Raw genomic sequence first — 14,311 nt, 5'->3', positions numbered from 1 at the left:
ATATAGAGGGCACATGACTGCATGCTATTATATAGAGGGCACATGACTGCATGCTATTATATAGAGGGCACATGACTGCATGCTATTATATAGAGGGCACATGACTGCATGCTATTATATAGAGGGCACATGACTGCATGCTATTATATAGAGGGCACATGACTGCATGCTATTATATAGAGGGCACATGACTGCATGCTATTATATAGAGGGCACATGACTGCATGCTATTATATAGAGGGCACATGACTGCATGCTATTATATAGAGGGCACATGACTGCATGCTATTATATAGAGGGCACATGACTGCATGCTATTATATAGAGGGCACATGACTGCATGCTATTATATAGAGGGCACATGACTGCATGCTATTATATAGAGGGCACATGACTGCATGCTATTATATAGAGGGCACATGACTGCATGCTATTATATAGAGGGCACATGACTGCATGCTATTATATAGAGGGCACATGACTGCATGCTATTATATAGAGGGCACATGACTGCATGCTATTATATAGAGGGCACATGACTGCATGCTATTATATAGAGGGCACATGACTGCATGCTATTATATAGAGGGCACATGACTGCATGCTATTATATAGAGGGCACATGACTGCATGCTATTATATAGAGGGCACATGACTGCATGCTATTATATAGAGGGCACATGACTGCATGCTATTATATAGAGGGCACATGACTGCATGCTATTATATAGAGGGCACATGACTGCATGCTATTATATAGAGGGCACATGACTGCATGCTATTATATAGAGGGCACATGACTGCATGCTATTATATAGAGGGCACATGACTGCATGCTATTATATAGAGGGCACATGACTGCATGCTATTATATAGAGGGCACATGACTGCATGCTATTATATAGAGGGCACATGACTGCATGCTATTATATAGAGGGCACATGACTGCATGCTATTATATAGAGGGCACATGACTGCATGCTATTATATAGAGGGCACATGACTGCATGCTATTATATAGAGGGCACATGACTGCATGCTATTATATAGAGGGCACATGACTGCATGCTATTATATAGAGGGCACATGACTGCATGCTATTATATAGAGGGCACATGACTGCATGCTATTATATACAGGGCACATGACTGCATGCTATTATATAGAGGGCACATGACTGCATGCTATTATATAGAGGGCACATGACTGCATGCTATTATATAGAGGGCACATGACTGCATGCTATTATATAGAGGGCACATGACTGCATGCTATTATATAGAGGGCACATGACTGCATGCTATTATATAGAGGGCACATGACTGCATGCTATTATATAGAGGGCACATGACTGCATGCTATTATATAGAGGGCACATGACTGCATGCTATTATATAGAGGGCACATGACTGCATGCTATTATATAGAGGGCACATGACTGCATGCTATTATATAGAGGGCACATGACTGCATGCTATTATATAGAGGGCACATGACTGCATGCTATTATATAGAGGGCACATGACTGCATGCTATTATATAGAGGGCACATGACTGCATGCTATTATATAGAGGGCACATGACTGCATGCTATTATATAGAGGGCACATGACTGCATGCTATTATATAGAGGGCACATGACTGCATGCTATTATATAGAGGGCACATGACTGCATGCTATTATATAGAGAGCACATGACTGCATGCTATTATGCAGGGTACATAATAGCCGAATAAGAAACCAACTTCAGCATCGTATACAATGTAATGTACAGCAATACAAATATATAGTGCCGATGTTGCCTACAGTAACCAATCACAGCACGTCTTTCATTGCCAAATCTGAGAAGGAATACGGTAAACTGTAATCTGATTGGTTGCTATGGAGAGTATTGACACCTTTTGTCTCAGTACATAGAACGTGACAGAAGCCTCTCTTTCTCTCCTCTTCCTCCAGTCCGTCCCAATGCTAGCCGGAGAACACGCCCACTTACCCGTAAACAAGCCCGCCCCTACTACAGAGCTCAGTTTCGAAGTGACGTCACGTTACGTGCACTGACGGCGGCGGATTTCCCGTCATACCTTGTGTTAATTTGTAAGGCTACGGCGTTAAGAGAGAAAGCGGAGATGACAGCGGCCCCGGTAATAAAGATGGCGGTGAAGAAGGAGAGGAAGTAACAGCGGCCACAGAAAAGAAGGTAACGACGGCGTTCTAGAAGGGGCGAGACAACAGGGCGGATGGAGGACAGTCACAAAGCCACGGAGAATACAATGATGGAGCCCAAGCAGCGGCACTGACTGAGCGACGGAGGCTGGAATAATGGGGGTTACTGTACCATGGACTGAAGGGGTGTGTGTATACACTACACATAGATTAATGCACAAAACAATGGGGTCTACCATGGGCTGTGTCTGTACACGCATATTATACACACAACAATGGGGTCTCCTATATCATGAACTTGGGTCTGTGTGTGTGTCCGTACGTGTATTTATATACTCACAATAATGGGGTCTCCTATATCATGAACTTGGGGGCTGTGTGTGTCCATACATATATTTATATTCACACAACAATAGTGTTTGCTCTATCAAGGACTCGAAGGCTGTGTGTGTTTGTACATACAAATATTTATACACAATGTCTCCTATATCATGAACTGGATGGCTGAGAGTGTGTATGTGTGTGTGTGTATATGTGTATATATATATATATACACACACACAATAATGGGGTCTCCTATACCATGGACTGGATGGCTGTGTGTGTACATATATTTATACACAAAAATGGGGGTCACCTATATCATGGACTGGATGGCTGAGTGTGTGTGTGTGTACATTATGCACAAAACAGTGGCGTCTCCTATACAATGGGATGTGTCTGTACACAGATATTTATACACAAAAATGTAGTCTCCTATATCATGAACTGGAAGGCTGTGTGTACACACACACGTTTGTGTGTGTGTTCATACATATTTTTTTATACACACAATAATAGGGTATCCTATACCATGGACGTGTGTGTGTATGTGTAGTCATACATGTATTTATACACACAAATATGGGGTCTCCTATATCATGAACTGGAAGACTGAATGTGTAATATTTATATACACAATATTCAGGTCTCCTATACCATAGACAGGAGGGCTGTGTGTTTACACATATAGTTGAAGTGCTCCAGGAAGGAAAAAGACCGCATTCATCTGCTGTGCCCAAAATCCTTTTTATTTAAACACGTGCAGGTTTAAAAGGCAGGAGGAGAACTAGGTGCGGGTTTATGTGCAAAACAGTTGGGTCTCCTATACAATGGGCAAAAATGGTGTCTTCTATACTATGGACTGGAGTTGTGTGTATGTACATTTATACACACAGAAGGGTCTCTTATACCATGGACTGGAAGGCTGAGTATGTGTACATATATTTATACACACAACAATGGGGTCTTCTATATCATGAACTTGGGGGCTGAGTGTGTGTGTGTTCATATATATAGTTATATACACACAAAAATGGGGTATCCTATATTATGGATAGGAGGTGTGTGTGTGTGTGCGCACACACATACATATATTTATGTACAAAACAATGGGGTCTCCTATGCAATGGGCTGTGTCTGTATACACATTTATTAACACAAAAATCGAGTGTTCTATACTATGGACTGGAGGTGTGTGTGTGTGTGTACATTTCTACACACAAAAATGGGGTCTCCTATACCATGGACTGGAAGGCTGAGTGTGTACTCACATATATACACACAATAATGGGGTCTTCTATACCATGGACTGAACGTCTGTGTGTGTGTACATACATAGTGTGTATATGATGTATAGTTATACACTTATGTACAAAACAAAGTGGTTTCCTTTACAATGTGCTGTCTGTACACATATTTATACTCACAATAATGGGGTCTCCATTACCATGGACTGGAAGGGTGTGTGTATGTTTATACACACTATAATGGGGTCTCCTATATCATCTGACATGAAGGCTGAGTGTTTGTTCATACATATATTTAGAAACGCACTAATGGGGTATATAAACAGTTGCTTCCTTCTTCTCAGGCAATGCTCCCAAACTCTGAGGACTGTTTTTTTCCAGCAGGACAATGATTGACCTAGCTGTGTGGCATGGCGTAATGAGTGGATGAAGGACCACCACATCAAAACCCTGTCATGACCAGCCCAATCATGGTTACTCCAGAAAATATTGATTTCTGAACACTTCCTGAATTAAAACATAATTAGTATTGTTGTTTCTAAATTATGAACTTGTTTTCTTTGCATTATTTGAGGTTTGAAAGCAATGCATTATTTTGACCATTTCTCATTTTCAGAAAATACAAAATTTATTGCTTGGAAATTCGGATTCCTTTTGTCAGTAGTTTATAGAATAAAAGAACAATTTACATTTTACTCATATACCTACAAGGAGAAAAATCAGAAAAACTGAACATTTTTTAGTGGTCTCTTAATTTTTGCCTGTTTTTTCTGAGACCACTGCAAAATCTTCAGTTTTTCTGATTTTATTCTCTTTATAGGTATAGTACAGACCAAAGGTTTGGACACACCTCATTCAAAGAGTTTTCTTTATTTTCATGACTCTGAAAATTGTAGATTCACATTGAATGCATCAAAACTATGAATTAACACATGTGGAATGAAATACTTAACAAAACAGTGTGAAACAACTGAAAATATGTCTTATATTCTAGTTTCTTCAAAGTAACCACCTTTTTGCTTTCATTACTACTTTGCACACTCTTGGCATTCTCTTGATGAGCTTCAAGAGGTGGTCACTGGAAATGGTTTTCCAACAGTCTTGAAGGAGCTCCCAGAGATGCTTAGCACTTGTTGGCCCTTTTGCCTTCACTCTGCGGTCCAGCTCACCCCAAACCATCTCGATTGGGTTCAGGTCTGGTGACTGTGGAGGCCAGGTCATCTGGCGTAGCACCCCATCACTCTCATTCTTAGGCCGGTTTCACACTTGCGTTGTTTTGACGCAAACTGAATCCGTCACTAATGTAGTACAGTTCATTTATTTACAGTGGAAGAGTGACACCATGCTTCCTGCACTACCCGCATGTGTCCACTTGGTGTTGCGCTTACACTGTAAATAAATGAACTGTACTACATTAGTGACGGAGTCCGTTTGCTTCAAAACAACACAAATGTGAAACCAGCCTTAGGCTACTTTCACACATCAGTTTTTTTCCATCAGGCACAATCTGGAAAAAAACGGATCCGGCACCGGATCAGTTTTATCTTCATTGATTTGTATTAGTGCCGGTTTGTGCCTGATGGCCTTGCGTTGCATCCGGCTTTTGCCGGATCTGTCATAATTGGTTAATGCGGCGGCCGGATGGAACGTCTCTTGTAACGTTTTTTTTTGTCTGACAAAAAACCGCATCGCGGCGCTGTGCGTCATTGTGCATAATGAGTCTATGCACGCCGAATCCGGTGGCATGCATCAAATTCCAGAAGCATGTACCGGATTCGGTTTTTATTTCTGAGCATGCCCAGAAGTGATATAAATTCATTGCTTGTCAGAAAATCAATCGCGCGCGCTCTCTCCGCGCGCTCGGAGTGTGATAAAACATCGCATTCCACTCGGACCAATATTAGCCTGTGCGTCTGCACACATGAGCGATTATTTTCTCAGTCCTAATCGGACCGAGAAAACAATTGCAGCATGCTGTGATTGTAATGCAAGACTTTGTCTCGCACCCATTCAAGTGACTGGGGCGGGAGAAAAATCACACTGCACTCGCGGTACACCGGTGTACCGTGCGTGCAGAGCGAGAATCGCAACAGCCGGCTATGGAGTAGAGGGAGAGAAATCCCACCTTCCCCTCCTCCGTGCTGGCCCGCCCCTCCTGAGAGCATGGCTGCCCCCCGCAGCTGTGGTCCGCTTGCACGGTCGGACCGCAGTCGCAGGGATACTAGCATGACACTCTGCTCCTGCTGTGCTGCCAGCGCGAGCCGAGTGTGATGCGAGCATGGCAGTAGTGCCCCGTGTGGCCCCAGTTTCTCTCTCACCCACTCACCGATCACCGTCGCAGCGCTACAGGGCTGTCGCACTACTGGCAGCTTCTCCCTATTTGAAAATGCACCGCCCATTATTCAATCCCTTATTCACTGCTTTCCCCGCCCACCGGTGGCTGATTGGTTGCAGTCAGACACGCCCCCACGCTGAGTGACAGCTGTCTCACTGCAACCAATCAAAGCCGCCGGTGGGCGGGTCTATATCTTGCAGTAAAATAAATAAAAACGCGTGCGGTCCTCCTCAATTTTGATACCAGCCAAGATAAAGCCACATGGCTGAAGGCTGGTATTCTCAGGATGGGGAGCTCCACGTCATGGGGAGCCCCCCAGCCTAACAATATCAGCCAGAAGCCACCCGGAATTGCCGCATTCATTAGATGCGACAGTCCCGGGACTCTACCCGGCTCATCCCGAATTGCCCTGGTGCGGTGGCAATTGAGGTAATAAGGGGTTAATCATGGCAGGCCTCTGAGACACCCCCAATGATTAACCTGTAAGTGAAAGTAAATAAATACACCCGAAAAAATACTTTATTTGGAATAACAGACAAAAAAACACCCTCTTTCACCATTTTATTAAAATCCCCAAATACCCCTCCAGGTCCTACGTAATCCACAAGGTCCCATGAAGATTTCAGCGCTGCTACATGAAGCTGACAGGAGCAGCAGTAGAACACGACCGCTCCTGGGAGCTCCACGCAGCAACTGAAGAGAGTTGCGCTGTCAGCGGTGACGTCACTGAGGTAGTGCCTGCGTGTGTGTTGATGGGGTCTCTCTCTCTCTCAGCCTTTAAACAAAAAACAAAATGGATCCGTTTTTTTTTATCGGATATGTCGCATCAGTTTTTACACACTGAGACTTATCCGTTACATCAGGCACAAACCGGATTGTGCCTGACTGCAAAAAACTGATGTGTGACAGGTGTGAAAGTAGCCTTAGTCAAATAGCCCTTACACAGCCTGGAAGTGTGTCTGGGGTCATTGTCCTGTTGAAAAATAAATAATTGTCTAACTAAACACAAACCGGATGGAATAGCATGCCTCTGCAAGATGCTTTGGTAGCTATGCTGGTTCAGTATGCCTTCAATTTTGACTAAATCCCCAACAGTCTCACCAGCAAAGCACCCCCACACCATCACACCTCCTCCATGCTTCACGGTGGGATCCAGCCATGTAGAGTCCATCCGTTCACCTTTTCTGCGTCGCACAAAGACACGGTGGTTGGATCCAAAGATCTCAAATTTATACTCGTCAGACCAAAGCACAGATTTCCACTGGTCTAATGTCCATTCCTTGTGTTCTTTAGCCCAAACAAGTCTCTTCTGCTTAGCAGTGGTTTCCTAGCAGCTATGTTACCATGAAGGCCTACTGCACAGTCTCCTCTTAACAGTTGTTCTAGAGATGTGTCTGCTGCTAGAACTCTGTGACCTGGTCTCTAATCTGAGCTGCTGTTAACCTATGATTTCTGACGCTGGTGACTCGGATTAACTTATCCTACGCAGCAGAGGTGACTCTTGGTCTTCCTTTCCTGGGGCAGTCCTCATGTGAGCCAGTCTCTTTGTAGCGTTTGGTTTTTGCCACTGCACTTGGGGACACTTTCAAAGTTTTCCCAATTTTACGGACTGACTGACCTTCATTTCTTAAAGTAAAGGTACCGTCACACTAAGCAACATCGCTAGCAACATCGTTGCTGAGGCACAACTTGCTAGCGATGTTGCTGTGTGTGACATCCAGCAACAACCTGGCCCCTGCTGTGTGGCCGCTGGTTGTTGCTGAATGTCTTGACCATTTTTTTAGTTGTTGCTCTCCCGCTGTGAAGCACACATTGCTGTGTGACAGCGAAAGAGCAACAACTGAATGTGCAGGGAGCCGGCTTCTGCGGACGCTGGTAACCAAGGTAAACATCGGGTAACCAAAAAGCAGTTTCCTTGGTTACCCGATATTTACATTCGTTACCAGCGTCCGCCGCTCTCACGCTGTCAGTGCCGGCTCCCTGCACACGTAGCCGGATTACACATCGGGTAATTAACCCGATGTGTACTGTGGCTAGGAGTGCAGGGAACAGGGAGCCGGCACTGACAGCTGAGAGTGACGGACGCTGGTAACGAAGGTAAATATTGGGTAACCAAGGTAAGGGCTTCTTGGTTACTCGATGTTTACCGTGGTTACCAGCGTCCGCAGAAGCCGGCTGCCTGCACACGTAGCAGAGTACACATCGGGTAATTAACCCGATGTGTACTGTGGCTAGGTGTGCAGGGAGCCAGCGCTAAGCGGTGTGCACTGGTAACCAAGGTAAATATCGGGTTGGTTACCAGATATTTTCCTTAGTTACCAAGCGCAGCATGCTTCCACGTGTAGCGACGCTCCAGCGATCTTTGCCAGGTCAGGTTGCTGGTGGGATTGCTGGAGCGTCGCTTAGTGTGACATCTCACTAGCGACCTCCTAGCAACTTACCAGCGATCCCCATCAGGTTGTATCGTTGTTGGGATCGCTGGTAAGTTGTTTAGTGTGACTGGGCCTTAATGATGGCCACTCGTTTTTCTTTACTTAGCTTCTTTTTTCTTGCCAGAATACAAATTCTAACAGTCTGTTCAGTAGATCAAAAAGGTCTGTGGAGCCTCTGTTAGGAGTCTCAACACAGAAACCAGCCAGATATCCCTCCGGGAAGGACCTAGCCAAGGGGTGGCTCTTTTTAGGAAACCACCATAACCACCATATGAAGTGGCCCTTTTAGTCAATATCCAACTTTTTGAGAAGTTTAAAGATATGACAAGGGAATTACCAAGGCCAGGTATCCATCCACAGACAGCTGTTTGGGGGTATTGCCCCTCATCAGTGTGGAGTAGGATTCTGGCCAGGTGGGAGCAATGCCTAGTAGACCAACAAGACAAAACAATCACTGATCTCGGGGAGACCAGCCAGAGAAAACACTGCCAGCAGCCAACAAGGGCGCTCAAGACAGTGAAATCCTAGGTACATTGCCCCCTGGGAAATATGCAAATCAAAAAGGTCCGTGGAGCCTCTGTTAGGAGTCTCAACACAGAAACCAGCCAGATATCCCTCCGGGAAGGACCCAGCCAAGGGGTGGCTCTTTGGATGTGGAGTGGAGTGGATGGATACCTGGCCTTGGTAAGTCCCTTGTCATATCTTTAAACTTGTCAAAGAGTTGGATATTGACTAAAAGGGCCACTTCATATGGTGGTTATGGTGGTTTCCTAAAAAGAGCCACTCCTTGGCTGGGTCGTTACCGGAGAGATATCTGGCAGGTTTCTGTGTTGAGACTCCAAACAGAGGCTCCACGGACCTTTTTGATTTGCATATTTCCCAGGGGGCAATGTACCTAGGATTTCACGGTCTTGAGCGCCCTTGTTGGCTGCTGGCAGTGTTTTCTCTGGCTGGTCTCCCCGAGATCAGTGATTGTTTAGTCTATTCAGTAGAACTATCAGCTGTGTATCCACCTGACTTCTGCACAACACAACTGATGGTCCCAACCTCATTTATAAGGCAAGAAATCCCACTTATTAAACCTGACAGGGCACACCTGTGAAGTGAAAACCATTTCCGGTGACTACCTCTTGAAGCTCATCAAGAGAATGCCAAGAGTGTGCAAAGCAGTAATCAAAGCAAAAGGTGGCTACTTTGAAGAACCTAGAATATAAGACATATTCTCAGTTGTTTTACACTGTTTTGTTAAGTATTTCATTCCACATGTGTTAATTCATAGTTTTGATGCCTTCAATGTGAATCTACAAGTTTTAGTCATGAAAATAAAGAAAACTGTTTGAATGAGGTGTGTCCAAACGTTTAGTCTGTACTGTATATTTGAGTAAAATGTGTGTTTTTTTTTTTTTTTGTTTTTTTTTTTTTTTCTATAAACTACTGACATGTCTTTGAATTTCCAAGCAATAAATTTTGTATTTTCGGAAAATGAAAAATAGTCAAAACAATGCATTGCTTTCAGACCTCAAATAATCAAAGAAAACAAGATCAAAATCATTTAGAAACAACAATACTAATGTTTTACCTCAGGAAGTGTTCAGAAATCAATATTTTCTGGAATAACCATGATTGGGTTGGCCATGACAGGGTTTTGATGTGGTGGTCCTTCATCTACATGTTGATTGACCTAGCTGTGTGGCATGGTGAATTGTCCTGCTGGAAAAAACAGTCCTCAGAGTTTGGGAACATTGCCTGAGAAGAAGGAAGCAACTGTTTATATACCCCATTAGTGTGTTAATAAATATATGTATGAACAAACACTCAGCCTTCATGTCAGATGATATAGGAGACCCCATTATAGTGTGAATAAATATATACGTGTGGGTGTGTGTACTCACTCACTCACTCTCTCGGTCTTCTTAACCATGGACTGTGTGTGTACATATATTTATAATCATATACACACAGTGATGTCTCCTATACCATGTACTAGAGGGCTGTGTGTACATATATTTATACACACAAAAATGCGGTCTCCTATACCATGGACAGGAAGGCTGTGTCTACATGTTTCTACATGCATATATTTATACACACTATAATGGGTTCTCCTCATAGACAGGAAGGCTGAGTGTGTTAATACATACATTTATATAAACAGTTGCTTCCTTCTGCTCAGGCAATGTTCCCCAACTCTGAGGACTGGTTTTTCCGGCAGGACAATGCACCATGCCACACAGCTAGGTCAATGAATGTGTGGATGAAGGACCACCCCATCAAAACCCTGTCATGGCCGGGCCAATCATGGTTATTCCACACAATATTGATTTCTGAACTTTTCCTGAGTTAAAACGTTAGTATTATTGTTTCGAAATCATGACCTTGTTTTCTTTTTTTTCTTTGCATTATTTGAGGTCTGAAAGCAATGCATTTTTTTTTTATTTTGACAATTTCTCACTTTCAGAAAATAAATACAAAATGTATTGCTTAGAAATTCGGAGACGTTGTCAGTAGTTTATGGAATAAAAGAACAATTACATTTTATTCAAATATACCTATAAAGAGAATAAAATCAGAAAAACTGAAGATTTTGCAGTGGTCTCAGAAAAACAGGCAAAAATTAAGAGACCACTGCAAAATGTTCAGTTTTTCTGATTTTTCTCCTTGTAGGTATATGAGTAAAATGTAAATTGTTCTTTTATTCTATAAACTACTGACAAAAGGAATCCGAATTTCCAAGCAATAAATTTTGTATTTTCTGAAAATGAGAAATGGTCAAAATAATGCATTGCTTTCAAACCTCAAATAATGCAAAGAAAACAAGTTCATAATTTTAGAAACAACAATACTAATTATGTTTTAATTCAGGAAGTGTTCAGAGATCAATATTTTCTGGAGTAACCATGATTGGGCTGGTCATGACAGGGTTTTGATGTGGTGGTCCTTCATCCACACATTGCGCCATGCCACACAGCTAGGTCAATCATTGTCCTGCTGGAAAAAACAGTCCTCAGAGTTTGGGAACATTGCCTGAGAAGAAGAAAGCAACTTTCTTTGTCGCTCCATAGGGAGACCCAGACAATTGACAATTGGGTGTATAGCTTCTGCCTCCGGAGTCCACACAAAGTATTACACTTTAAAAAGTGTAACCCCTCCCCTCTGCCTATACACCCTCCCGTGGATCACGGGCTCCTCAGTTTTATGCTTTGTGTGGAAGGAGGCACACATCCACTCATGCATTCTCATATTAGTTATGTCGGTTGGAAGAAAAGAGGGCCCCCACGGGGCCCCCGGCATGTTCCCTTCTCACCCCACTACGTCGGCGGTGTTGTTAAGGTTGAGGTACCCATTGCGGGTACAAAGGCCGTAGCCTCATGCCGTCTCCTTCACCATCCCTTAGCGGCTCTGGGAGAAGTAGGATCCTGAACGGTCAGCCATTTGCTGGGACCGTGCTCCCTCCGCAGCCCCTGTGGGAATCTGCCGGACCGGAGTCTATGCAACCTCAGGGACCGGGCCCTGCAACTCTAAGGTACTCTGTGTCCCCATTGGGGAATATGCAGGAGCGCACCTTATTCCCGGACGCTGCGGCAGCTGCTGCATTGAGAAGACCGGCGGACTTCCGCGCCGACCGTGCCGGCTTGTCGGGTGCGGTCTCAAATTTAGTCCCCGGCTTCATCGCGGCCTAGTCGCAAAAATCCCGCCCCCGGGCCTGCCTGTCAGGGGTAAGGGCGGGATTGCCGACCTGACGTCGGATGTGAGGGCTGGAGCATCCTGCATGTTTCCTCCCCCCTCACTGATCACTGTGGGGACCCCAGATTCCCGCACTTTCCTGGCGCCGCCCACGGCTCCACTCCTCCCCTGAGATCTCCGTCAGCCATTTTTTTGGGCATTCTGCCGGTGGAGGATTCTCAGGAACAGCTCTGCAGCTCCAGGGGACCTAAAGCTGGCAATCTGGAGGCACACACTCCGCTTGTTAGCGGTCGGTAAGCCACACCGGTCACCCGGTGCTGGTCCCCCCTAGGGTGCCGGAATAGATACGTATTTATATATTTATTTCTGTTCGGTCGGGCTGTATACCCTGTTTTTGCCCATATACCCTCAGTGATCATTCTCCTAGGAGACAACAGCATGTCGTCCACAAGGAGCAAAGCTGTTAAGGCACAGGGGTTTTTTGCGGCCTGTACCTCTTGTGGGGCTATGTTACCTGCGGGTTCCACCTACCCTCACTGTGAGCAATGCTCGACCCCTGTTTCACTTGCTCAGTCGGAGCCTCGGTCACTAGTGGACCCCTCGGCTCATGTAGACCCCCCTGCTCCCCCTGTCCAAGCGGCAGGGACAGAGTTCTCCTCGTTTGCTGAGAAACTCTGAGTCACTTTCACAATCCATGGCTCAGTCTATGGACAAATGGTCTGCCAAGCTGCTAGAAGCTCTGCAGTCCAGACCGGTCCTTACACAGGCCCCGGCCCCTGTTGGATCGTCACCTCCAGGCCCCTCTCGGTCTGAGCTGCAGCGCGCTCCCAGGTTGGGTCCTAGGTCCCACGCGGAGGACTCCTGCCAGGACCACAGTCCTAGACAGGCTAAGCGGGCTCGCTGGGAATCTTCCCCGACTTCTTCACGCTGCTCAGGTTCCCAGCTTGAGGACTCTCTGGAGGACGAGGCGGACGTCGCAGCTCAGGGTTCTGACCCTAACGTCGCCCTTAACCTTGATACACCTGAGGGGGACGCATTAGTGAATGATATCTCGTCCATCAACCAGGTGTTGGATCTCTCTCCCCCGACTCCTACTGTGGAGGAGTCGGCGTCTCAGCAGGAGAAACACCAGTTTCGGTTCCCCAAACGTACACGTAGTGCGTTCTTCGATCACTCTAACTTCAGAGACGCTGTCCAGAAGCCCAGAGCGGTTCCGGACAAGCGCTTTACTAAGCGCCTCACTGACACGCGTTACCCCTTCCCCGCTGAAGTCGTTAAGGGGTGGGCTCAATGTCCCAAGGTGGATCCTCCAGTTTCTAGATTGGCGGCTAGATCTGTGGTATCGGTGGCAGATGGCTCATCGCTAAAGGATGCCACTGACAGGCAGAGCTCCTGGTGAAGTCCATCTTTGAGGCCACGGGCGCGTCTTTTGCCTCGGCCTTTGCAGCCGTGTGGGCACTCCAAGCTATCTCGGCTTGTCTGACTGAGATTAATGCTGTCACACGTAATTCTGCTCCGCAAGTTGCGTCTTTGACTTCTCAAGCGTCAGCTTTTTCTTCCTATGCCATGAACGCAGTCCTAGACTCGGCTAGCTGTACAGCTGTGGCATCCGCTAACTCTGTGGCAGTCCGCAGGGCCATGTGGCTGCGAGAATGGAAGGCAGACTCGGCCTCCAAGAGGTTCTTAACCGGTTTGCCGTTTTCTGGCGAACGCTTGTTTGGCGAACGATTGGATGAGATTATTAAGGAATCCAAGGGAAAGGACTCCTCCTTACCCCAGTCCAGACCTAAGAGACCTCAACAACGGAAAATACAATCGAGGTTTCGGTCCTTTCGTCCCTCCGCCAAGCCCCAATCCTCTTCGTCCAGCAGGCAGGAGAAAGGCCAGAGGAACTCCTATGCGTGGCGGTCCAAGTCACGCCCCCAAAAGGCCGCAGGAGGCACTGCCTCCAAGGCGGCCTCCTCATGACTCTCGGCCTCCCCTAGCCGCATCCTCGGTCGGTGGCAGGCTCTCCCGCTTTGGCGACGCCTGGTGGCCACATGTTCAAGACCGATGGGTGAGAGACATTCTGTCTCACGGTTACAGGATAGAGTTCAGCTCCCGTCCTGCGGCTCGTTTCTTCAGAACC

At 45.9% G+C, this 14,311-nt stretch overlaps 1 protein-coding gene across 1 annotated transcript in view; it reads left to right on the top strand.

Annotated features, from left to right (window-relative positions):
* The first annotated feature begins 2,037 nt into the window (after positions 1-2,037).
* SIN3B (SIN3 transcription regulator family member B) overlaps positions 2,038-14,311 on the top strand; it is a 190,492-nt gene continuing 178,218 nt past the window's right edge. Inside the window, 1 exon segment of the mRNA XM_075315003.1 lies at positions 2,038-2,198. The gene's annotated coding sequence lies outside the window, so the exon portion shown is untranslated.

This window comes from Anomaloglossus baeobatrachus, chromosome 1 (assembly GCF_048569485.1).
Source record: "Anomaloglossus baeobatrachus isolate aAnoBae1 chromosome 1, aAnoBae1.hap1, whole genome shotgun sequence".
Lineage (NCBI taxonomy): Eukaryota > Metazoa > Chordata > Amphibia > Anura > Aromobatidae > Anomaloglossus > Anomaloglossus baeobatrachus.
This window is presented reverse-complemented; position numbering and strand designations above follow the sequence as displayed.